Raw genomic sequence first — 26,498 nt, forward strand, 5'->3', positions numbered from 1 at the left:
ATTGTGTTTCCTGTTTTTGAGAGGAAGTGTGTAAGACGTAAGTACAGTAATGAGCAGATGGGTAATTCTTATATTTAAAAAATTGAATGATCTCTCAAGACTCTCACAGGATCATGAAGAGTAGAAAGAAGTAGATGATCTTTGAATATACTGTAGTATGAACAATTGCTACTGTGGTAAGGAGTCTTACTGGAGATGGTGTTTATCAGAGTGTACTATTTATGCCCATCAGCTTGGTAAGAGTTGTGAGAAGAGTGTAGTCTCTTCCCACACCCTACTATGCACACCAATTATTAGAGAGAGGGGTGGTTAGCAGGGAGGACAGTCCCTGGACAGAGCATACTATGCACACCTGTGATCCAAGAAAGAGGTCTCAGCGGAGAGGGTAGTCTCGCTCTCTCTACACAGCCTATTACGCACACACGTCATCTGAGAGAGTGGTCTGAAAGAAGAGGCCAGTCCATGCACATACCTTCCTATGCACATCAGTCATCTGAGAGACCGGTCTGACAGGAGAGGCCAGTCCATGTACACAGCTTACTACACATACCTGTCATCTGAGAAAGCGGTCTGATAGGAAAGTGCAGTCCCTTTTCACTCACTACTATGCACATCCTAGTACAGACACCCGTCATTTGAGACTGCGGTCTCAGCAGAGAGGCCAGTCTCTTTCCACACACCCTATTACACACACCCATCATTTGAGAGAGAGGTCTGGAAGAAGCAGCTAGTCCATGTACATACCCTACTATGCACACAGGAAGTCCAGCCCCCTTTTAGTCCACGCAGGGGATTGTGAATCCGTCTCCTGCGAACGTCTCATGAGAGACATCACTTTAAAAATAAATAAACATCCAACCATCTTTTATTCACTACTTTATTATAGATTATCACTGATTAATAACTGAAAATATGATAAAGAACTGTATACAATAGATTACAATTAAATGTAGAACTTCACGATGTTGCCAGTGTCTCATAAGCTTCTTGCGAGGCTCTAGTGAGAGTAAAGCCACCTAAAAAAAAAGATTGCTGGTAACATGTCTCAATATCAGAGTTACAATAATGGAGCAAATAAATATTCAGTATTTCAATAGAAATTGTGTATCTATTTAATACTCACACATATTTTAGACAGATTTTCCAAATTGTGAACTATATCCTGTTATGTTACAATGAAAAAATATTATTTTGACAAAATAATGTCTGAACACAATTTATTAATTAAATTGTTCTACCATACATACACTCAGAAAAATAATTAATTAACTTTTTTTTAAAACCTAGAAGTTCACTGAAAAAACAAAGGTTAAAGTAACGTTATAATTAGGTGTAATCAAAATACCTATTTTTGTTTTTTTTTAAATCCTTAGAAGTTCACCAAAAAAAAACAAAGGTTAAAGTAAAGTTATAGCTAGGAGAATTTTTCAATGACAACGTTAATGTTTTGAACTAAAAAACGGAGAAAGTCATCAGCTTTAGTTAGCAGCACTAACTATAAGTTGCACCCCCCTGCACTGCTTATGACCTCACAGATGACATTACACATGACATGGTCTATGACATAATTTATGACATCACTGATGACATCTCAAAGACATCACTGATGATTACATCCCTGATGACGCATGTTCCCTCTAATTTTTTTCCACTTTGTGCAGCAGTGTAAGGTTTCTGTGCGCTGCAGCTAAGGGTACGTGCACCAAGAAACAGACCATTCATGCAAGTGCAGCACATAACTACCAAGATAATTGGCATTTGCCTCTCCATACTTTTGTTTTCCAACTAAAGCAAAAAAGGACGTTTTTACAAACATTGCTCCAGATAATAGGGCATTAAGGCAGTTTTGTGACCTAGTGGCACAAGGACATTCCCTAGTAAGTACCACCTGCACCCCAGTTAGAGAAATCAGGAGGTTGAACCATTATGAAACTTTACTGAATACCCTCAGAGTGCTGTAGAGGGCTGTGTACATCAAACACAGCAAGTTGTACAATTACCTAACATTTACAATTTGATGCACACACTACTGATAAATGCTATGTTGCCCCTGCCAAGAATCAGACTGAGAAATGTTCATACCCAAGCCACACATGGACAGTAAGAGGAGCCGTCTCAGAGTATAGACAAGTCAGGTGCCAACACTAGATGTGTGACATGTTTGCTTCTCTCGCCTGTCCTTGCCATTATTCCAATGCTGATAAACTCAATCTAAGTCAACTTTCCCATTTTAGAAGTAGGCCTTTGTCCTCATCGGCATATCTAGATGGCTCTCCTCTAATCTGTTTCTTAATTTGTACTTGATTGAGTTAATGAGGCTGAATCCTCGTTCACAGTCTGCACTTGAAGCCTAAAAACGTTGCACAGACATCAACAAGCTGACATACAACATCGTCCTGTGCAGCATTCTGCAGAGTGAAATTCACCATGTCTTGAAAGGTCCTAAACTACCCACCTTTTACATGTTCTGCCACCACATATTTATAATCCTTGTATTGCTGTACAACATCATCAGGTGTGTCACAATCACCCAGGACCAAGACCTTCTGATACTTTTCAACAAGTCTTTGTACATTCTCATTCCCAAAATCCAACTGTGACTGTGGTGCTACTGCATGGAAATCAAAGCTTGTCCATTCCTTTAATTCATCTTCTATGAATCTTCTTTCCATGTGCTCACAAAGAAGTTTAATGAAAGATAAAATTGGCTCACTGTTATACTCTCGGTCTCCTTTGGGCAAATCCATCAGGTTTCTTACTGTATTGTTCCAAAAGGCAGTATTGCCCAAGTACTGTTCCTTGATTTGGCCAATTTTTGCTCTTGCATACTGTACAGCTTCAACAGTGGTCAAAGAGCTTTTCTGAAACAACTCCGTGTCATTCAGTGCTGCAAGGGAAATTTGGTAGTTTGAGTCAGATAGTTTCTCGTAGCAATATTAAGCAATTGGGTTATTCGCCTCAACTTTTTCATGCTCCAATTATTTAAGAGCAACCTCATAATTATGCAAGAGTGCACCAACTGCAAAATGCCTGGAAAGCTGCCGCATTTCATTCAGTGGTTGACAGGGGACCGCTTCACATTCTGTGACAAAAGTAATAATTTCGCCCGGCTTGGACTTCCTTACAGAAGACCGGGAGAACACAGTGTAGACAGTCCTCAATAACATCTCCATTTCCCAGATCATCAACACTTTTTTCCAAGCATCATCAACTCCCAAATTTTCTCAGTGCGCAAAACAGTCTTGCTCAACTAGTAGGGGAATGGATTGTTTAAGGTGGGCTGCAAGACCATTGTCCTTTCCCAACATCACTGATGCACCATCTGACGTAAACATGACCATTCTCATAAGGTTTAGCGTAGAAGCCTTTTACAGCTATAGTGAAAGCCTCCGCATTACATGTACTCAAAGTTAATATTCACCCTGACACTGTTTTGTGCTCTGTTGATGTTACAGATCGGAACTTAAAGTAGGGGATGAGCATTCTTGTAATTGAAATATCTGTGCTTTCATCAATCATCAATATATGATATTGAGCATTGTGAAGTTCTGCCAGAGTGTATCACGCTGCTTATGGTCTTCAAAAACTCAAAGGCATAGTTCTTGTTCCTCCAGCTGTCTGATATTTTCACATACAATATGAGGTGGTCATGGATATCTTTAACAGACAACATTGAAGTGTTCATCTTGACTACTAGCAACACATTGTTGATGAGATTCTTATCTCTTCAGGCAGGGATCTCTGCCATTCAACCACTTCTAGTCAGTTTGCTCTGTCAGAGGCAGTTTCTGTCACCATGGTGCACACTCTAAAACCCAGCCTGACAGCAGCACTTTTGTTTCTTAGGGTCACCAAAACAGATTCATGAACTTTGCTAGATAGATGGCTTATCAAGTAGTCTGGCTTCCAGCCATTGCTCCCTTTCTTCCCAGTAGAAAAGTCTCCTTCAATCTTTGCTTCCATACATACTTTGTAAATCAGGCCTACATCTGGGTTGTATTGAAATAGCTCTCCCAGTTGTACGTGAACCTTGCTACGTGGCTTCTGTGCCTCAGACGCCACAATTTCCTTTATCCATTCTTCTTTGTGGTGAAACATTGTCCTCTGCAGAAGTGACAGCTTTGCTCTTGAACATTTTGGTGGTAATCAGTCAGAGCATACTATGCCGCAAAGCCTGGAAAAACACAGGTAGATTTTTTAAGTTGGTTCTTATGCTCATGATTGCAATCTGTCAGACAGTCCCGAACTACCTCTTGGAAAATGTAGCAAGTAATTACCTGAACTTTTCTTTTTGTTTTCACATGCGCCCATCCATCTCTTAATGAGCACTGTCTGTAATGCCTGTGATGGAAGAAATGATGGTTAAAACTGGTTTTTAGTTTATATTCTGCCAGATGCACTGGAAGTGAAAGTTACCAGATAGTTACCTGGTCTGTCTGCTTTACATCTGCCCATTCAAATTTAGGTGTAACAGTATCTAAGAAGTCTCCAATAGAAGACAAAAATTGTCAAAGCACATGGTAATGTTCCAGTGTCTTAGATGCAACACAAGGACAAACTACCAAACTTACCTTGTCTTTCTGCTTCTAGTCACATTTGCCCTTTCTAATCTATGAGTAGCACTGTGTAAGAAGCCCGCAAAAGAAGAAAAAATGGTTGAAGTATGCTTTTATATTATAATGTACAATTTCCCTGTTGTATTATGATGTACAATGTATAAGGAAATGTATAATTACTTTTCTTTCTGCTTCTCCTCATGTGTGCCCATTCAAATTTACGTGTAGCACTGTATAAGATGCCTGCAAAAGAAGAAAAATGGTTAAAGCACCTGAATATGTTTCAGTGTCTCAGATGCACCACAAGGAAAAATTAGCAACTAATAACCTGCTCTTTATACGACTACTCCCGTCTACCTCTTCTGATCTATGAGCAGTACTATCTGAGATGCCTGCAACAGAAGAAAAAGTGGTTAAATGTTGGTTAAAGTATGTTGTCATATTAGAATGTGCCAGGTGACTCAGAAGGGGGATTTACCAAATATTTACCTGGTCCTTCTCCTTCTAAGCACGCCAGCTCATTCAGATCTATAACTTGCACTGTCCGACCAACCTTTAATAGAAGAAGAGGTGTGGATTATGAACTTGATTTATCAGGAGACCCGTAATCCCACCTGGAACATCTACAGAATTACCCGGTCTTCGTAGGTTCTCACATCTGCCCTTTCAAATCCAAAATGTTGACTGTCTGCGATTGGAAATAAGATATTCAGCATAAGTTATAGAAGTTACAAACACAATGTGCATGACAGTTCCAGAGACTCCACTAATAAAAGCAACTGAATGGCTACCTGGGGTTTCCGTTTAGATGAACTCAGGTGAGTGCTCACATGGTTCCATGTTACCATCAATTTAAAAACCTGTATTGTGCATTAGACCTTTTCTGATACAGCCTTCACGGGCCTCAAGAGATCTGCTCGCCCACTCGCTATGACTATCAGATTTTATCACTGTGAGTTATTTTAGGGCCAACTGACCTGTTCCTGCAAGCTGACAAAAACAGGTATTTGGTTCATTCAGAAAGTGCATGAGAAATAAAGGTGCCTTTAAGTCTTGTTTTTATCTTGTCACATTTGCTGTGGGTTTAAAGACAGAAGTCCAATGCTTATGTCTTTTTACAATTTATCCTGATGATTAGTGGTTACTTTTCTGTCTCTGACTGCAAATTTAGAGGATTTTGTAAAGTGCGAAATGAAAAGCTGCAAAATGTCAGTTTTGTTTTCTAGCAGACAACATTTAAGTAGCTTGTAAATTAACTATACAAATATTTTGAAATATATGTCAGTAGTTCATAAAGCACATTTTTTGTAATTCTGTTAGATGGAAACAAAGATGTTAATAGGATCAAAACAAGTCAGAACACTTTATTTGGTAATGTGCAAATGATAAACCTGAAATTTGTACTGTGCGAGTGGTTGAGGTAGACAAACTATGAATTTCATGGGAAAGGGTGGGCCATATAGGAGCTTTCATCTCTAACATCCAGCATATTTGACGTGAAGCCCCATTTCCTGACAATGGTACACAGGGCTTGGTGCCCACAATATACCAGCTCCTTCATGTACAGGTGCAGGTACTGGAGGCTGTCGTGAGGTGGATGGATGTTGGGTGAGTGATTGCCAGCGTTTGTGTACTTTGGGAGGGGGCGTCACAGACACACTGGGAGAGGACACAGGGGACGTGTAAATGGCAGTGGAGGTGGTGAGTGCAGGTGAGCGGCTTGTGGTGCTGGGTGTCCTGGTGCGATTCATGGTGCCTGTAGATGTGGTGCATGCAGGTGTGTGTGTAGACGAGACTGGGAGGGAGGAGGGAGAAGAGGAGGAGGGGGACACAGTGGAGGCAGTGGATGTTGCTGTGTCTGGATGTGGTTGAGGCTTGCGTGAGTGCCTGTGGTGTGTGTGGTGCCTATGTTTGCTTGAGCTACTTGTGTGTGTTGACTTGTCTGCATGCTGGTCTGTAGGTGTGCTTGGGATGGGCTGGGGTACAGGAGATTGGGTCTGGGTGGAGGAAGTTGGAGGGGGGAGGCTAGACACAGGGACAATGGCTGCCATCAGTGCTGAGGCCAGAGATTGCAGGGTTCGCTGAAGGACAGCCTGACCAGAATGAATGCCCTCCAGGAATGCATTACCATGTTGCAACTGTCGTTCTACACCCTGGATGGCATTCACAATGGTAGACTGCCCAACAGTGAGTGACCTGAGGAGGTCAATGGCCTCCTCACTGAGGGCAGCAGGGGTGACTGGGGCAGGGCCTGAGGTGCCTGGGGCAAAGGTGATGACCACCCTCCTGGGTGAGCGGGCACGGGGCGAACGCTGAGGGGCTGCTGGGAGGGCGGTGCTGGTAGGGGAGGTGGCGGCTGTACCTGTAGAGGTGGGGGGCACAGATGGTGCCGCCACCACAAGGGAGCCCACATTATCGAACGAGTCCGTGTCGCTGCTTGGTGATCCGGTGCCCGACGTGAAGCTCCCCTCGCCCTCCGTCCCACTGGTTCATTCAGAGTCCGTGGTGTGGCCCTCCATGGCCATGTGGGATGCAGCTCCCTCGTGCTCCAGTGCCACTGTACCTCCGCCTGTTGATGCTGATGTACAAAAGGACAGGGAGAGCAGAAAAAGGGGGGGGGGGAGACAGAAGAAAGAGAGTTTTAGTGCATGGCATACCGCTACAGTTGGCGGACAAGACAAACGCAGCAGCCCCCTGCATTACGCCGTGCTCCTGCCCTCTGCACATGCAATTTCTGGGATATGGCCTATATGGCAATGGTGGACATCTGCGCACATGGATGCCACAGGGGCAACTATACCTCGACTTGGTACTCTGCTGAGGTGGGATAGAGTGCCACATGGCCTACATTACGGAGGGGCCTTGCCTACCTAACTCGCCCTGGCCTAGGGACACCCACAGCCCACCTCCCCACCCAGACACCTCCACTGCACGCAAAGTCCGCAGAATGTGAGTGTACTCACCCCCTTGTGTCTGCTGTGATGCCCTCAAGCGCCCATCCAACTCCGGGTAGGCCACCGCCAGGATCCGGAACATCAAGGGGGGTCATGGTGCGACGGGCACCCCTCCCACGTTGGGAGGCCATCCTTCTTGCTGCAGCGGAGAATGTCCTCCCATCTCTTACGGCAGTGGGTGCCCCGTCTCTGGTGGGCCCCCAAGGTCCGAACCTCCTTGGCGATGACACACCAGATGTCCCTCTTCTGGTGGGCACTGACCTACATGACATGCACAAGGGAAGAGGAACAGTCATTACCAACTGCACCGTCGTCGTGAGTGGCCCCCTCCCTACTCTGGCCATTTGGCCCATTCATTCCCATGCATTAATGTTCTATGAACTCTGCCCCCTTCCCTCTTCCAACCAGCCCTCTCCACCCCGGCCTAGCCCATACAACGTGCTCCCTGTGTACTAACCTGTTGGTCTGGAGGACCATAGAGTAGCGTGTACTGGGGGAGGACCCCGTCTACCAGTTTCTCCAACTCCTGTGCAGTGAAGGCAGGGGCCCTTTCCCCAGACACAGAAGCCATCGTCGCTTCCAGACCGAGGTCACAGCAGCACTTGCAGTGTAGGTCCTCTCCTATCGAAGGTCAGGTATCTAGTGATTGAACAGATAGAAAATGGCGGTGACGTCCGCGGCGGTGCGCATCATCACCACCAGCGCACCTGTTCATTGGCTCCTGGGACCCATAGGGTCCAATGTTAACCAATGCAGCATTGTGCCGCGGTCTACGACCGCCTACCGCGACGGTGTACAACGCCAGCGCAGTTACCCCACAATCCCATTGTCCCACTTTAGAGGTCAGGCAGCAGCCATTTCAGGGGCCCACATGGCTTCATTTCCTACTGCATCACACATAGCTAGGCTTACACTCAACACACATACAGGAAGGGTTTTGTGAGTGGTGTAGTCTTGTGTGTAACTGTGGGTACATACCTGGAGGAATAATGACTGGTTCTTCGCTGTTGTCCTTCGTAGGCACCGTCAGCTGGGACATATGAGAAGATGGCGGAATCCTCCGGTGTACCGACCGCTGGTGAACCTGTTGACAATGGAAGAGAGACATGTCATTGTAACCTACCGGTTTGACCGTGCCACAATCCAGGAACTATGTACCCAGTTGGAGCCAGACCTGATGTCACCAATCCGCCATTCGACTGGAATCCCCCCTGACGTGCAGGTGCTGTCAGTGCTCCATTTCCTTGCAAGTGGCTCTTTTCAGACAACTGTGGCCATGGCATCAGGGATGTCCCAGCCTATGTTTTCCAACGTGTTGTCCAGAGTGTTGTCTGCCCTGCTGAAACACGTAAGGAGATACATCATTTTCCCTCAGGTGGAGGATTTGCCTACAGTGAAAGGTGACTTCTATGCCCTTGGACATATCCCCAACGTCATAGGTGCTATTGATGGGACCCATGTAGCTCTGGTCCCCCCCCACAGGAGTGAACAGGTGTACAGGAACAGGAAGAGTTATCATTCCATGAATGTACAGATGGTCTGTTTGGCAGACCAGTACATCTCCCAGGTAAATGCTATGTTCCCTGGCTCAGTGCATGACGCCTACATCCTGCGGAATAGCAGCATCCCTGATATGATGGGTCAACTCCAGAGGCACCGTGTGTGGCTATTGGGGGACTCTGGTTACCCCAACCTGTCCTGGCTATTGACCCCAGTGAGGAATCCCAGGACCAGGGCAGAGGAACGGTACAATGAGGCCCATGGGCGGACTAGGAGGGTGATCGAACGCACCTTCGGCCTCCTGAAGGCCAGGTTCAGGTGCCTCCATATGACAGGTGGATCCCTATTCTACTCACCGAAGAAGATGTGCGACATCATCATCGCCTGCTCCATGCTCCATAATTTGGCTTTGCAACACCAGGTGCCTTTTCTGCAGGAGGATGATCCGGATGACGGTGTTGTAGCAGCTGTGGAGCCTGTGGACAGTGATGAGGATGAAGCTGAGGAAGAAGACAACGACAACAGGGAGTCAGTCATACAGCAATATTTCCAGTGAGAGACAGGTGAGAACATTTTCATTTTTAGCATTACAGTAACTTTCACACGTCTACCTCTATCCTGTTTCTCGTTTTAAATCACTATTTGGTAACTGAGTTGTACCCTTCCATTACGGTTTCACAGGTGTGGTTACCTACGTGTCAACTGCTTGCATCCTTCAAGGGCTTGTGATGTGTGACATAGGTATGTTAGCTTTACAATGGTAAACCCATTATGACACTGTCATTGATAATACATTTTTACTAAATCACAGACTGACTCCAGATTGTTTTGTGTTTCAAGGGTGTTTATTGAAGTGCTCGGAAATGGGAGGGGGTTGTAAAATGAGGATGGGTGATGGCGGAGGAATGTCCATGGCAGAGTCCAGTCTATTAGTCTCACAGGTGCACTGCCCATCTGGGCATAGGAAGTGGAGCTGGGGCAGTTTAAGTATGGACAGGGTAACAAAGTGGGACAGTGGGAGGACAATCAGGGTGGTCTCATTTCCTGGCGGGGGTCTTGTCTTGCTCTGTCCTGTTCCTGGATCTGAGGGACCGCTTGCGTGGTGGTTGTCCGTCTGCAGGGGGTGGGGTGCTGGTGTGTTGGTCCTGTGGCGGGGCGTCCTGTCCACTAGCGCCGGCGGAGGTGGTGGGCAGTTCATCGTCCTGGCTAGTGTCAGGGGCCCCTTGGAGTGCCACGGTGTCCCTCAAGGTATGCTGTATGTACTTCAGCACCCCTACGATGGTGCCCAGGGCGGAACTGATGGTCCTGAGCTCCTCCCTGAACCCCAAATATAGTTCGTCCTGCAGGCTCAGGGTCTCCTGCAACTTGTCCAGGACCGTCGCCATCGTCTCCTGGGAGTTGTAGTATGCTCCCATGATGGAGGAGAGGGCCTCGTGGAGAGTGGGTTCCCTTGGCCTGTCCGCCCCCTGTCGCATAGCAGCCCTCCCAGTTCCCCTGTGTTCCTGTGCCTCCGTCCCCTGGACCGTGTGCCCACTACCACTGCCCCCAGGTCCCTGTTGTTGTTGGGGTGGTGGGTTACCCTTGGTGCCCTGTAGTGGTGGACACACTGCTGATTGACCTGTCCTGGGTAGGGAGGTTTGGGCCCACTGGGTGGGTGCTGTGCTGGTGTTACCAGAGGGTGGAAGGTCGGTGTTGGGCTGTGCCTGTGCAAGGGGAACCGACTGAAAAACTTCCGCCCCATCTCTCTTCTGCCTTTCCCAGCCAAGGTAATAGAGAAGACCGTCAACAAACAGCTGACCACCTTCCTGGAAAACAACAACCTGCTCAACCCTTCACAAACCGGATTCCGAACCAACCACAGCACGGAAACCGCCCTCATCTCAGTCACTGACGACATCAGAACCCTGATGGACAACGGTGAAACAGTCGCCCTCATTCTCCTCGACCTCTCGGCTGCCTTCGACACCGTCTGTCACCGCACCCTAATCACCCACCTCCGCTCCACCGGGATCCAAGGCCAGGCCCTGGACTGGATCGCCTCCTTCCTCTCAAACCGCTCCCAAAGAGTTTACCTCCCTCCGTTTCGCTCAGAACCCACCGAGATCATCTGCGGCGTACCTCAAGGCTCATCGCTCAGCCCGACACTCTTCAATGTCTACATGAGCCCCCTCGCCAACATCGTTCGCAAGCACGACATCATCATCACCTCCTACGCCGACGACACCCAACTTATACTCTCCCTCACCAAGGACCCCGCCAGCGCCAAGACCAACCTACAAGAAGGTATGAAGGACGTTGCAGATTGGATGAGGCTCAACCGCCTAAAGCTGAACTCTGAAAAAACAGAAGTCCTCATCCTCGGCAACACCCCGTCCGCCTGGGACGACTCCTGGTGGCCCACGGCCCTCGGCACCGCACCGACCCCCACAGACCACGCCGCAACCTCGGCTTCATCTTGGACCCTCTTCTCACCATGACCAAGCAAGTCAACGCCGTGTCCTCCGCCTGTTTCCTCACCCTCCGCATGCTCCGCAAGATCTTCCGCTGGATCCCCGCTGACACTAGAAAAACCGTGACCCACGCCCTCGTCACGAGCCGCCTGGACTACGGCAACACCCTCTACGCCGGGACCACAGCCAAACTCCAAAATCGCCTGCAACGCATTCAAAACGCATCGGCACGCCTCATCCTCGACGTATCCCGCAACAGCCACATCTCCGCACACCTGAGACACCTGCATTGGCTCCCAGTCAGCAAAAGGATCACCTTTCGACTTCTCACCCACGCACACAAAGCCCTCCACAACAAGGGACCGGAATACCTCAACCGACGCCTCAGCTTCTACGTCCCCACCCGCCTCCTCCGTTCCTCTGGCCTCGCGCTCGCTGCCGTCCCTCGCATCCACCGCTCCACGGCGGGTGGGAGATCTTTCTCCTTCCTGGCGGCCAAGACCTGAAACTCCCTCCCCACCAGCCTCAGGACCACCCAGGACCACTCCGCTTTCCGGAGACTCCTAAAAACCTGGCTATTCGAGCAGCAGTAACCCCCCCTTCCCCTAGCGCCTTGAGACCCGCACGGGTGAGTAGCGCGCTTTATAAATGTTAATGATTTGATTTGATTTGACTGTCCCGAGGCCCACGATGGTCCGGGCTGGTCATCAGGATCCAGTAGGGCAGAGCTGCTCTTGTCACTGTGGGCCTCTTCTGGGGGTGGAGTGGTGTTGCCTGGACCCCCTGGTGTGGTGACGGTCCTTCGGGTTCCTGCAGGGGCATAAGAGCTAGATTATTGCATGTGTGTGTGTAATGGTGTGCAATGGGTGGGTGTTTGTGTACCCCAGTGCAAGCATTCCTGTGTGTGGGGTTGTGTGGTGATGGTTGGGGGGGGTGTGCTGGGTATGTGCAGTGGGCATGCTTTAGTGAGGGGTGTTCATGCTTAGTTGTGTCATGCAGGGCTTGGTGTTGGGATGGGTGGTGTGAGTACATTAGTGAGGAGTTGTAGTGATAGGGGAGGGGGTGATGAGGGGGTGTGTGATAGCATGCAGGTAGGGTGGGGGATATGATAGTTAAGAATTGACTTACCAGTGTCCCATCCTCCACCGACTCCTGCAAGGCCCTCAGGATGCAAGATGGTCAAGACTTGCTCCTCCCATGTTGTTAGTTGTGGGGGAGGAGGTGGGGGTCCGCCGCCAGTCCGCTGTACTGCGATGTTGTGCCTGGAGACCGTTGAACGCACCTTCCCCCGTAGGTCGTTCCACCTCTTCCTGATGTCCTCCCTATTTCTTGGGTGCGGTCCCATGGCGTTCACCCTGTCCACTATTCTGCGCCATAACTCCATCTTCTTGGCTATTGATGTGTGCTGTACCTGTGAGCCAAATAGCTGTGGCTCTACCCGGATGATTTCCTCCACCATGACCCTGAGCTCCTCCTCGGAGAAGCGGGGGTGTCTTCCGCGTGACATGGGGTGGTGTGGGTGATGTGTGGGGTGGTGTATGTGGTGATGGTTGTGGTGAGTGTGGTGTTTTGTGCGTGGATGTTGTGTGGGTGATGGTGTTGTGTGCCTCTGTGTAGTGGGGTTGTCTATTCTGTGATCTCTCTCTGGCCTTCGTCTCAAATATTTGGTCGTAGGTGTTTGTGGGTGATGTGGGTGTGTGTTTTATATTGTATTGGGTGTGTTGTTTGTATGTGTGTCAGGTGTGTGTATTTGGAATTGTCCAATGTGGCGGTGTTTTGGATATGTGTGTATTTTGAGCACGGCGGTGTGTACCGCCAATGGAATACCGCGGTTGAAAGACCGCCGCGTGGATTCGAGGGTCGTAATAGCATGGGCGTGTTTCTGTTGGCGTGGAGGTGGAGGATTTGTTTCCGCCAGTTTATCACTGACCTTTGGTGTGGCGGTCTTGTGTGGGTGTCTGAATTTCGGCGGATTCCAAGATATGTGTCATAATAGCTGTGGCGGAATGCCGCCGCCGCGGTGTATTGGCGGTCTTCTGCACGGCGGTAAGCGCCTTTTACCGCCAATGTTGTAATGACCCCCTAAATGTCTTTATGTTTTTAAACACTCTCCATTGAAAACAACGGCTGCAACATGTGAGTCAACAGCGAATGATAATACACACTAATAGCAAGCGTATAAAATAAAACTAGCAAAAGTGAAGACTTTGTTTTTAAAAGGTCAAAGATAATATTCTTGAATCAGAAGGGTCACTAAGCAGTTCATAGCCCCTATCTGCTCCCCAGTGGCACCTCTCTGCCTCACGCTGGTGGTCCTCACTGACATTGCCTAAACTCCAGGGCAAAAAGACATGCTTTTGTCTTCTGACCAGGAAAAGTTCCCAGTGCCAACACTATTCTTTGGCAGATCCATGAACAAGAAGGAGGTGTGTTTGCAACCACCCCTGGACAGATACACTTGGAGGTTCCACATAAGATAAGAAACAAGAAGAAGCAGACTTGCTGCCATAATAACTCAAGGATTTCAGAAATGAGGTAGCAACGATCTGCCATTTATGGCAAAGGCAGAGCACCTCTGTGACCTTGAAGTAAAAAGAACTGCATTCAAATGTCCACATGATGAGACAGACTGGCTCAACATTTAATTTACAGCAGGAACATCATATGGTCACTGAACAGAGCTTTGTTACATTGAGTTATAGTAACACCTGCTAACACTTAGAAATGGCACGATACTGCACTTCCTCAATACTGAGAAAGAATCTATATGGTACATACCATCTAACTTTCAGTGGAACCCTATTACCGGCAACTGTAGTGGACTGATATATGGCAAATCTGTAACTAAATGTATGTGAACCTGTAGCCAGAGTTTTCAGGGCAGAGACTAATTCAGATTGGCAGTGCTAACAAACGTGATGTTAAAAACAAAGTACATAATCCGTTTTGTGAAAAACAATGAAAGTGTAGCGCATGCACAGGAAGCTTTTATGCTCGAGGACAGAGAGAACACAATGCCCTCAGTGCTATAGTAAAAAATAAACATTTTATCTAGCAAGCGATCATCCCCAGTTGTATGAAACAGCCAGTCTACTGATAAGCATGATTTATTGTCCTGAATGCTGCCCGGCGCCCACCAACCTTGATAAGAATACAGTAAGTGGCATAGGCAAAAGGAGCCGCCTGCTGAACTCTATCGCCTGCTGTAACTCTGAGGCCCTGGAAAAACATAAACCTCATTCAGTTTGGTGGTGCCCTCTTGCACAGTGATTTCTCCTCTAGATGGACTGCTACTTCTTGTGCTGAGAAGAGAGTGACTGTATTTTTGTGCTGCCTGTTTTTTTAATGCAGCGCGGACCAACAGTTTCACACTCTCGCATGATGTAGGCAGTGACGTGGCAATAAAGTGCACGCTTGGGGATAGTGTCTGTGCGGTGGAGGAAGGAAAGGTGCGTGTACCAACCCCGTACAGGGAGCATTGCTGATCACATCATCCAAACCTCACTTTCAAACATAATGCTGTATAAATTAGTATGACATTAGAGGCCTGGCAGTAAATACAAAACAGCGCAGGAGAAAATCACCCATTAGTACTATCTCTACAGAACCAACTCACTTAGATGTTGAAAACAAGCATTATATGCAACATTAAGCCTATTGCATACATCTTATAGGTAGCATAGATTAAATTAACAACCAACCACTCATTGGCTGAAATGTTCAATATCTAACAATTGTTTAGAGAAAGACAAAATAGTGCATGCCAATTCAAAAATAATAGCCTACTACATACACATTTAACTGCATCAGACCCATGGCACCCACTGAACATTTATTGAGAAGTAAAGTTAATATGAGGAGAGAAGTGGGTACTGTAAACAGTATTCACTCTATAGAGAGAGTCTATTCTGTACCACATTGTTTGCAGACAGTGAAACACACGATACATACCTAACACAATATTTTAAAAAATCTACTAAGAACAGTGTACACTCCAGGGGCGGTTTCTCCTTTAGGACTGAGGGGTTGTGCCCCTCTGAAATTCCTACACATTCATAGCAAAAAATAAATAAATAGATCGATTTCTTCAGAGATGAAATCTTAACAATCGAAACTCTAAGCAAATCGATGCATTTAAGTCTGGGCTGTCTGCCCCAAGCTGCCTAGCCCGCCTCGCCTTGAAGCAGAAGACAGAAGCCAGGCTTCAACTTTCTACACTGTGACACATGGCTGACTGCTCTAAAGCCCCTTCATTTCCATTCTGGTCTATGACAGTTTTCACTAAAGGCCAGTGGTGCTTTTAGCATCATGGTTTCGGGAGTCGGAGTCTTCATCCCTGCATGAGGGCACCCATCTGTCAGTCACAGACATAGATCCCACCCTTTCCCCATTCATCACGCCGTAGGATTGGATGCAAGCACATGTGATTAAGTGCCTTGGCATTGGTAAGTGTTATAAAACGAATGTGGTTTTTTTATAGTGCTGAGACCCCTTGTCACGATAATTTCCCACCTGTGACACCCCAGGCCCTGGCTGAAGATCGCTGGCTCCTTTAGATGTAGAGCTGCTGTATTTGTTCCCTCACGAAATTGATTCAAAAGACGAGCGGGGTTCTTGTTCCCTTGTGAAATTAATCTAAATATCAGACTCAAGCACACGGGGAGAAATACGTGCTTACAGTAAAGGCAGTTATCTGCTGTATTGCATTAAAACTGGCCCTAGCTTCATGCCCTTAACATTAATGCCAAAATAATGGACTGATACGCGGACAATGAATGTTAAAATGTGTGTAATGTTTGTCAGCCATTTAGTTCCTCTTATTTAACATATTACTTAATGTTGCATTCCCCAAGAGAGATAGCTTTTTCATCATGCTCTGTTTCTGTGCACTGTATAATTCTCGCATAGTGCATATTTTGACTTGTGCCACATGTTTATGAGGGACTTTGATTGAGAGCTCTGGCACTGAGACTGATGTCAAAGCAAAATGCCTTTCAGTGTGTTGCCGACTCTGCAGAGCACACAGAACAATGGTCATGTATTCCAGTTACACTTGAAATTCAGTGTGTGTGTGAAGGGGTGCACAGAGGTCAAAATATTGAGAGGGCAAAAGCAAGAGGAAATAAAGTGCTTAAATGTGAATGAGTGCAATATAGGTTTGGGGGGGTAAAATGAGGGAGATGCAAGGAAGTGCATTCAGGCAAGAGTGAAAAGCGGATGCTGAAGAGGAGAGAGGAGACTGAAAATGTGCAGATGAATGAGATGTGAAGGGCAAACATATCTAACATAAAGCACACATAACTGAAGGCCATACTCCTTCCATAGGCCTCAATAATATTTAATTCACAGCCTCCCAATTTCAGAACTGAAACATTTCCAAAGTTAAATATTTATAACTAATCATTGTTGTTACTCATTTATCTTAAACAGCTAACAACCATTGACAAAACCAACAGTACTGACAGGTTTTAGGCGTATGTCAGATGTTGTGTTATATTTCTGAATGCATTAACATCTCAGAGAGAAACCAAAATGCAGGCTGGATGGCGCACTATAGGACTCACAGAAATGTATTTAGCATGTTCCCTTTTAGAGAGCCCCCACTTTTTTTATACCACTTAAATACATCTCTGCACATATTTCTGTATGACTGATTGCAGCCAGCAGCTGTGGGTGCTTCCTGGTGTCTGGTTAGAGCATTTTCTTCCAAAGTTGATGCTGCATGCAGTGGAAGACACTAGGTAAGAACACACTCTAAAGGGCCTGAAGTTGTCACAGTGTACAATTCACACATTAAAGTCAAGGGTAAACATATTCATGCAGTAAAATATGGTCCAGTTTTTAATGTGTTTAATATTTCAAGACTATACATTACCACTGCTTTATAAACCTTGCTTTCTCACTAAATTTACTTCCTTTCAAATGCACCATTTGTCAATCTTTTTTTAATTTTTTCTTGGGAGGAAGACCCACCCTGGACCCCATGTTTGTCCATTGAGCTTGCTCACTTCACTCGCTAGATAAAAGTCATACCCTGACTTTTACGTCCCACCACTTTCAAATGTCACCAGTCGCCACTGGTACACTCTATACAAGAGTTGTAAAACAAAACACTATTTGCTATAAAAATAACCAAGATCTGGAGGTGCTAAAGAACATACTACCTGAACCCTTCATACGGTGATGAAAAGTTTACAAAGAGGTAATCTCTTCTAGCACACATACATAGCTTAGTAACTGGTCACATACCTTTCTATGTTAAGTAGAAATTGTCATGTTGAAATGATCCTGTATAATAACTCATGGCTCCTTACACAAGTTAGTATCTACTACATAGAATCTTTCCCCTGTTAAAAACCTTTTCTGCCGGACCAGAAACCTTGTGTGGAACATGCTCAACACAAGTGAACTGTCACTTGCACACAGAATTACCCTTGAATACAAAGATTTATAACATGTTCAATAGCTCTGATGCATTATGAGCACATGACTTTTGTAAACATTTACACCCATTAGCTAGACCGAAACTGTACAAAGGTAATTGGAAAGTGATATAGTAGTCACCCACCACTATGTAAACTATAAAGAAAATTAGCACAGCACACTCATTGGATGATGCCATCAGTGATGCCATCAAGATGTAATTTGAGATGTCATCAGTGATGTCATAAATGACGTCATACAACATATCTTGAGTGATGTCATAACTGAGGTAAAAAGCAGTATCTGGCAGGGGTGCAACTTATAGTTAGTGTTTCTAACTAACTACAGAATTTCTGTGTTTTTTTTTTGTTCAAAATGTTAACATTGTGAGTAAGATATTCACCTATCTATAACGCTACCTTAACCTTTGTTTATACACACATCACCAATTGGATACAGTATAATCGCGCGCTCTTGCTGTCGGTGCCGATGAAGGAGTCAGCGGCCAGGACTCCCTTATATAACTCCATCAAAAGAGACATCACACTCCAGGAGGGTCTTGTCTCAGCCTTTAATTCATTCCACAAACCAGTGCTATCCACCACCCAACACGTTTCAACCTAAACAGGTCTTGATCACAGGTGAACAGTGTCAGATCAAACCCCACTTATATAGTCCATTTGCATATTACTATGATGTTGCATTCTGGGACCTGTAGTTGCTTGATTTATTTAACCTCAGTTGTTTTTGTACAATTGACAGCTATACAACCAAACTTATTTTTTTATTCATAATATGAGCCCTAGGGTGTGGTATGTTAATGATTCATATGTCTGGATCTACTTTGGATGTTATCATATATTATATATGTTAGATATAGACTAATTTAATTATATATATATATATATATATATATATATATTTTTTTTTTTTTAACAAACATTATTTTAAATATCAGACACTATCTCGCAAATATAATATATCATAGGGACAAATAACCATGAACCCCACAATCAAATCCTCACCTTCATTACAATTATGGACCAATATACATTATTCTTTATGTTTTGTCAATATTTGTGAGTATAACTGCTTTTTTACGGAATTCCTACAATCAACATTTTAATAAAACAGATTCCTCACCACAATTTGTATATTCATGTTTCAACTATCTAATATAATGTGTTTTTCTATAGGTGTGAGAATCATCAACACTGTTATCCTGGTAAATAACCCCAGTGATTAAAAACAATAAATTACATTCTAATGGACATAAGTATTTACAGTTACATGGATTGAATCCTGCTTTTGTGAGTTCAATGTGAATAGATATATACTCTTGAAGGTAGAGTCCCAACTAACTGTTACACTAGATTTTTTACAGATGTACAAATAATTCTTCATCGGTGTTCAACCCAAACGGGGTCTTTGTCTTCAATTTAATACTATATCTAGATTACAAGCGACGCAGTTCAGTGTCCTGTTGCCCCTTCTTTCATTTTCGGGTCATGTGCGACTCCAAAATATGCTGTGTAGTGCTGTGTTACACTGTTGCCTTCATTGTCTATCTGTTTCATACCCTACAGGCCACCTCAAGGTATTCCCTTTGTAAGGTAGGCCGTTTTCTTAACTTTTTAGACCTGTTACCAACCGGACAGTGTTTTCTTATACTCATACCTTGAGTCTTAGGGATCCATTGCCCTGATGAATGCCCTGAGACCTTCCTAGGCTCACCACTGAGGGCAGAAACATGTCAGCTACCACTCTTTAGATAGGTGACCCTGTGAGTCCTTGCTCTCACAGAGGTGTCCCAATCTACGGTTTTAACCACACCAAACAGACCCTATTATTTAATTTCACACAGGTATCTGTTTAGGTGTTTTTATTCCCTAGATTAGCTGGATCCCGATCTTTCCAGACCTAGAATTGATTTACGCACTCCCTCCTGTTCTTTTAACAGTGAGGTTGAGTCCGCCCAGGTGGCACTGTCCTACCTGGGTGGGGCTAGTTGGTCAAATGATGAAGCATGACACTATATAGTGTGTGAGACCACCTAGTCCATAAAGGAAATTCCCCCTTGTTTCTCTTTTTCCACTACTCCCCCATCTCACACTGGCCCCCTTCCTCTAACAGAGGACCACGAGGAAACAAGGGCACAATTGGTACCCTTGTTGTCTATCCCTCGAAGCATAAGAAGAACCCCGTTCTCCATTTGTGTGTTTTTGGTTATATAGGGAGCTGAGTACGGTTGTGTTCCCCCTAAATTTCCCTTTCTCCCGCATACTCTCTCCATGTGTATTGCTACTCCAAAATATCGCATGGTTTTCCAATGTTGTCCCTGGCATTGTCTATGATGTTTCGCCATTGCGTAACTCAAGTCACCATTGTTGACAGCCCTGATGTGTTCCAATATGCGTTTTTTTAATTTACAAATAGTGCTGCCTACATATTTTAAACCACACCCACATTTCAAAACACATACTACATAGGTGGTCTCGCAAGTTATTTTCTGATTGATTTTAAAGGTGTGTCCCATGGTGTCATTCACTGTTCTTCTATTTTCACCAATTTGGCAAGCTTTGCACTTTAAACAATTAAAGAAAATATTGTCTGTTTTTAGCCAAGTTTGTGGTATTTGTTCAACAAAATGGCTTTTAATGAGTTGGTCTTTGATGGAAGGTGCTTTTTTGTGTGTAATTTTTGGTCCTGTTCCCACTAGGGGTCCAAGATCTGGGTCATTATATAATAAAGTCCAATGTTGTTTCAAGATTTTTTGTAATCTCACTATGGGGGTTATTCTAACTTTGGAGGAGTGTTAATCCGTCCCAAAAGTGACGGTAAAGTGACGGATATACCACCAGCCGTATTACGAGTTCCATAGGATATAATGGACTCGTAATACGGCTGGTGGTAAATCCGTCACTTTTCCGTCACTTTTGGGACGGATTAACACCTCCTCCAAAGTTAGAATAACCCCCAAAGTTCCTTATTCTATGTCATTATCATTCTTATATCTTGATCCTCACTCTTATGTTGGTTTGACAGTATTTTTTGTTTTAACGTATGTGCTCTACATGTTTCATCACACTTTCCTCTGAACAATTACGTCCGACTCTTAAAAATTCACCATATTGTATGCTTCTAATTAGGCTTTGTGGATGAAAGCTTGTACCATGTAAAAGACTGTTCGTTGATATTGGTTTACAATACATTGTGGTATGTAACATTTGATTATGCACATAGACTTTAATATATATATATATATATATATACACACACACACACACATTTCCTACTGGCGGTCACCAATAGGAAGTTCTAGTTAGGACCATGTTTCTATTGAAAAAGCGTTTTTTGACTTGCCTATATCTTTGGTGCAGTTTGACTAATCTTCACAAAGTTTTCCAAAAAAGTGTTCCAGAGACTCTTGTTGTGCATAGGAAATGTCAAGGTGATTCATCAAGTGGGGGCCGAGAAAAAGCGAGGAGTTAAAAGAAGTGTGTTTCCCATTATAATTCCCATAGAGATTTTAGACACGACAACACCCCAAACCGGAGGACGAAATTACACCAAATGTGGAAGGAAGGTAGCTCTTGGTCCAGGAAGCGTGCTTTTCACTATTTTATGTTGAGATAATAAAAGAAAAAGAAAAATAGATATCTAGAGGCAAGAAAGATTTGCAAATAATAACGAGCTCGTGAAGGAAATTGGCTGCCAACACTTCAGCCAGGAAGTGTTGGCAGCCATCCTGGAACTTGGCTGCAGCCGAGTCCCCCAAAAAAAGTTTTAAAAAATGAAAAGGGGCCAGTGTCGCCTTGACCTTTTAGCTCTGGTGTTGGGGTCCCAGAGGACTCCCCCAGGGCAAAAAAAAGCACTTCTTAAAAAAAGAAAAAAAAAAAAATGCGGTGAATTCGCAAATTTGGGCAACAATAAAAAAATTAAATAAAAAAGTGTGGTCTCCCACGCTTGTTTTAATAAAGCCCTCTGTGGGCCAGGTCCTGAGAGCATGTAAAAATAAAGGAGGGGCGCACAAGGACTGGCTAATGTGACAGCGAATGCGGTTGAGCCACACCCCCAGGGATGCCACCTCCCCAGGGCTAATGTGAAAATGAATGCGGGGGGCACTGCAGGTTCCCTGCCCCGGGGACCACCACCTCCCTGGGGCAAATTCTAATGCTGAAGGAAGGCTGTTCTGCCCTCCCCGAGAAGCCAATAATGGCTCCTGCTATGTCCAGGGGTGGCCAGCCCAGGGACATAGCTGTTTACTCTGACTTGGTGAGAGCTTTGGAACCGTGGGGGCCTTGAGGCTCCCCCAGTGATCCCATTGCACACTGGGTGCCGAGAAGGGTGGTTAGATTAAGATTAACGTATAGTAATGAAAATTACTTTACATTAAAAAACCTAGAAATTCACCAAAAAAAACAAAAAACTACGTTTACAGGGACGTTATAGTTAGGCTCAGATTTCACTCGTACAAACTCATTGAAATTCAGCAGTTATAGTTAGAGTGACTTCAAGTAACTATAACTTGCGGTCTAAGGTAACTATAACTCACACCCTCGCCATGCAGTGCTAATTACCTCAGATATTAAAGCACTCATGACAACTTTTATAACATCAATAAAAATACCAATGAAACATTACAAGTCAAATTATTGAAGAAAAAACTGTGCGTGGAGGGGGGCACAAGCTATAGTTATCCCCATCCCAACAAACATCAACAGTTTTTTTGTTTTTGTTAAATTGTTTTCCCAGGAATGCCCGCAGGAGTCTAAGGGCTAGCAATGGTTCCCAAATGATTGCAGCACCCCAAAAACAAAACTTATTTTCAATTTGACCCAGGGTCCTTTAGGGTCCCCTCCACAAGATAAAGGTGGCCATAGTTCGCCTACCCTCCCTGCTTACACCTTATTTTCAGAACACAGGACAGAGGCGCTGGTTCCTGTAATGGTGGCAACATTATTATTCAGGTTGCAGCCAACCAATCAGTGTAGGAGCTCCCACAGGACTTGGGGGTTCCTTTAGCTCCTGTGGGGGCGAGATAGGTTTTTTTTCCCCTGGGGCTATCTGCTAATTGGATGGCTCTGTTTTTTGAAGTTGCATGCCTGTGTGTCTCCCACAGGAATTCCACGTACCTAACTGGCCAAATATCTTTATATTTTGAACCGTAATTTCTCAAAAACTATTGAACACATGTACACCAAATCACAAAAAGCAAGCTTCCTGGGTAAAAGTCTAGCTTTCAGACAAATTTGTTGTAAATCTGTTTAGCTGCTTTGGCTATAGCGCTGTTCAAAACTCCTTATGGAAATTGCCATGAGAAATTGCATTTTAGGACCTCCATTTTTATTCTGCCCAGATCTGGACAGATCACTCCGAAACTTTCGAGGAAGGAGCAGAGGTAGATTAATTAATTACGTTTTTGGAAAGTTTCATAAAGATTTGTCAAACGGTGATAAAGTTATATGCATTTATGTCTATGTGTGTGTATATGTGTACATATATATATTTGCTGGAAAAAACAAAGGCTACAGGAATGTTAAAGTTAGGAAATATAAATATATAAACCTTAAAAATTCACTTAAAAAAACAAAGGTTACAGGGACATTATAGTTAGGTTCGGAATTTACTCGCAAAGAAACATATAAATTCAACAGTTATAGAATTATTTCAAGTAACTATAACTCATGCCCTGAGGTAACTATAAATCGCGTCCCCACCATGCACACTTTTTTCTTCAATAATTTGACTTCTAATGGTTCAGTCATATGTTTATTGAGGTTATAAAAGTTGTCACGAGTGCTGTAATATCTAGGGTAATTAGCAGTGCATGGCGAGGGTGCAAGTTATAGTGTAAGCAATGTAAGTCCCTAGTAAATGGTGCCCCAGTACCTCGGCCAAAGGGCTGCAGCACAAATTTGCCACCCTAAGGGACCCCTCACCAAGCACATGACAGGCTGCCATTGCAAACTGTCATGGTGCAGACAAAATTGAAAACACAGCACACAGCCTGTCTGCCTTGTCCCCTAAACACTGCATGCAATATATGTAAATCAGCCCTTTGGCAGGCCTTAAAGCCCTAACACAGGGTGTATTATATTACAAGTAAGGGCATATCTGCACAAGCAGATATGTCCAGGCTATGTCTTTGACGATTGTCAGACATAGTAAGCGACCAGGGAAGCCATTTTAAATGCATGTGCTTACACTGGTCACTATTTGTTTCCCAACTATATAATGCCTTCTCTGAATATGGGCATTATATAGGCATTACTTTGCATTGTTTTCAGTTAAAGAATAATTTCTCACTCGAGGTATTGCATCCAGTCTCCCTAATGGGGGCCTTGGGGGACAGCTGACCAACAGGGAGGTCTATCCCCTGGGGGCATTTAGGCAAAAAAGGTGGCACAGTCTAGACATCTGTGCTACTTTGGACTACATCCCCTAAAGGATTTAGCCCACTGCATATATATGTGCCAATTTGGGCCTGCCACCCACCATTTTGTGGTAGGTGTGGCAGGACCACAAGAGTAGCTTAGCTATGTTTTTCCCCACTTTCCCATCCCCGTAATTTGTGTTTTTCGTTCAAGCGCTTCCGACTTGTTGTAAGTATTGTGGGCTTTTAACCACGCCCATCACTTTCATTCGTTTGCGGGTTTGCCTTTCAAAAATCCCTTGAGGACGTTGGTAAATGCTTTATGTTTGTCCCGCCTTGGGGCGGTTTTGTTACCATCTTGCAGACTGACCTTGTTACATGGATTCTCATAATTGTCGATACATTTTATGTGAGCTAACTACTTTTTTCTTCTGCCTCTCTCCTTCGCGCTCATGCTCATGGAATAGCGGCAGTGGTGCATAGAATCAGCTCGCACGGCTTGTCCCTCAGTTTTCTGTTCGGGTCTGCCGTCCCCACCACCCCTCCCAAGTCACTGCATGAGTGAAAGTTAATTGTATAACATCTTTAAATGCCAACATTTCCTTGCCATTGTATTCAATCCAGCACCATATAAGGTTTGAAGACTTTATTACAAAAGCCTTGATGATATTAGATTTCCTTAAGTGTAAGTTTGTTCATATTTGCATTATATATATTTTTTTAATGTTGCATTTGAAGAAACATTAATTTGCAGGTAGGGCTGACCAATTTATGTGGCAAGAAAAGTCCAGTTATAAATTTACAACGCCAATAGCTCTAACTCATGCAAATGCAAGACCCATTGCATTGCAAATGCTTGTTTAATTTAGAGGTTGTTAAATGGAAACATTTTTGGGTCCCATGTGGGTCCATTGTTGCGACAGGTGTGCAGGGGTTGTAAGAAACATTTGTTGCTGGAAAGAGGTGTTGCTTGGCGGGTGGTCCAAAAGTTTGCGAGGCTTTACAGAAGGTTATTTGGGTTTGACACTGGAGAAACAGGTTGGAAGATAGGGTCTGATCAATATTACATAAGAAACAGAGCAGAAAGTTACCTCAAGGGAAATTTCTATGTAGGCAGGTTTACAGGTTTAAGATTAAACGGGGGGCTGGGGGAGTTCAAGTGTTTCAAGTTTGGAGGTCAGTAGGTCATGATATATTCAATGGATTGAAAGTTTAGAAAGTTTAAGGAGAGGGTGAGTTATTTAGGGATGAGGTAGGCATTAGGAGAATTGTTATTGTATAGTGGGGTTTTTAGTTTTGTCAGGCCTCAGTCCAGGAGGTTATTTGTGGGTCACTTTATACCCCCCCCCCCTCCCCCCAACCTGCCCAGTAGTTGATGCTGTATGGACAAGTGTTTCTTTCCTCCTCCCAATCACCCCACTCCTAGACGCTGTTCATTGGAGTGTTATATCTCTCAGTTAGGATATGTAATAGCTGTGTGCACTTTTGCCAGATGCCTGCTACATGGAAGCTTGCCTCACAAACCCTACAGACGACTACAGTAAACGATCTAAAAGACGTTCACTGTGACAATTCGAATACCTCAGGCATTGCCGAGACCTATTGGCTATGCCAGTGCTCGTTTTAAAAATAACAATCAGTATGTTATTTAAAAAAAATAATGGTAATAGTACAAATACTTGGTAAAGGTGCTGTGCAACCTAGTTAACCCCCTCCCCCTGCCCTTTGTTGCCTCAACCCTCTAGAATTAAAGTCTGGTTCGATACGCAGAGGTATACTAATGTTTGAAGGCGCTATACAAAGGCTGAGAACATATCAGAATACAAACGTGTAACTGTGTGGTGCACGCCGATTTCGGAAAAGCATTTCCTCGATGATTAATTTCAGGCCAGGGGACAGCGCTCGTTGTTCTTCTTGTAAAAATCATGGTTTATCTTGATGAGCAAACGGCATGCGTACCCCCACACACTGTAAACGATTCTGCAATCTTTGATCAGCTGCCCGATAAGTGGTCACGTCACGTGAAAGAAAAATCGTGAGATAACTAAATTGCAGGCTGGCTGACGGTGTCTGCGGGCGCGCTGTGCAGGAAGTTGTCGGTGGCGGAATGTGGGGTTGGCCCTTTAAGCAGGAAGCAAGAGAGTTTGTTTGTGCTGCTTCAGCTGTACTCTGAGTAAGGGGTCAGGCTGTCATGTGTTGAGCACGGGACTCAGCGACACCTGAGGCTGACACAGTCCCT

At 44.8% G+C, this 26,498-nt stretch overlaps 1 long non-coding RNA gene across 2 annotated transcripts; it reads right to left on the minus strand.

Moving 5' to 3' along the window:
• Positions 1-870: 870 nt before the first annotated feature.
• LOC138266130 (uncharacterized) lies at positions 871-26,351 on the minus strand. Of its 2 annotated transcripts, none has more exons than XR_011199469.1 (6): positions 26,088-26,351; positions 5,046-5,244; positions 4,885-4,948; positions 4,737-4,799; positions 4,278-4,341; positions 871-4,174 (listed from the first exon to the last, which is right to left on the minus strand). It is a non-coding gene; the product is annotated as an uncharacterized lncRNA (long non-coding RNA). The 2 variants fall into 2 exon arrangements; XR_011199470.1 differs by having other exon boundaries at positions 889-4,174; positions 26,219-26,351.
• Between the last annotated feature and the right edge of the window lie 147 nt (positions 26,352-26,498).

The sequence above is a fragment of the Pleurodeles waltl genome, chromosome 11 (genome assembly GCF_031143425.1).
Source record: "Pleurodeles waltl isolate 20211129_DDA chromosome 11, aPleWal1.hap1.20221129, whole genome shotgun sequence".
NCBI lineage: Eukaryota > Metazoa > Chordata > Amphibia > Caudata > Salamandridae > Pleurodeles > Pleurodeles waltl.